This window comes from Olea europaea, chromosome 2 (assembly GCF_002742605.1).
Source record: "Olea europaea var. sylvestris chromosome 2, O_europaea_v1, whole genome shotgun sequence".
Lineage (NCBI taxonomy): Eukaryota > Viridiplantae > Streptophyta > Magnoliopsida > Lamiales > Oleaceae > Olea > Olea europaea.
In genome coordinates, this window is record NC_036238.1 from 26,559,827 (window position 1) to 26,560,892 (window position 1,066).

The window sequence follows — 1,066 nt, forward strand, 5'->3', positions numbered from 1 at the left end:
CTTAGTTTTAATGAGCTAATGGATGGAGTAGGTATTTATGATAATTTATTAATTAAATTCTTCAACTACTACAGTGCTTATAATCAACTTATTTGTATCGCAAAAGGCTCAACTTGACTTCACGAGAATTGATCAATTTAGTGGGATTTTTGGACGGAATTATTTTAAAAGGATGAAATACGAAAGATCAAAGAAATTTATATTTCATTCAAAATGTTAAATTTTGCTGGGATGAAGTTTGATTAGAGTTTTTTTTTTTTTTTTTTAAGGTGAAACCAGTGCAGTATTAGTGTTGATAGTTTAGGCTCCACATATATAATGGCGTTACGAATATACTCTCTTAGCAATAATTTTACGAGCATTGACTAATAGAAGAGTCTACTAAAGATAATTTTCAAAGTTCAATAACTAATTATACATAAATTGAACTTTAGTGAGAAATGCATGTAACAATTAGTGACATATCCAAAATTTTCAAGGGTCCCTAGCTAATCTTTTTTAAGGGTGAGATTCTTGGTTCTAACATTTTGTTTGTGCCACCTAACATTCCCAAACTATCCACATTCTCCCCTTGATGTTACACTTGATGGAAAAATTATGTGCAAATATTAAAGAATTAAGCAATAGACACGAGATAAATGATTGGCGGGTATAATTGTCAAAAAATAATCTTCCTCATTAAAAGAACTAACGATTGACTGATCAACTTATATTCAGATCCTTCTCAATCTTGCAACACGTTTGAAGGTTTTTGTCGGCATTCACGTATGACCAAGATTTTACCAAGGGTTTCATTCCACCGTTTGGCAAGATCTTCATGTTTTTCATCGAGTTGGGACATCATGTGCACAAGTTAAAATGTTGAAGGATATAGGGTGACACAAACAAAAGATCCAAGATGTATCTCATTTATGAAAGGTTGAGGTCCTCGGAGGAATTTACCGTTTCTTCCCCAATAAATTGTATATTAACTCATTATTAACATGGGTTTTCGTGTTGTGTTGTCCCTTTAATTTCCCTCGTTTTTAAACGAATAAAATCCTTTTTGGGTTTGGTAAGTAGAAGA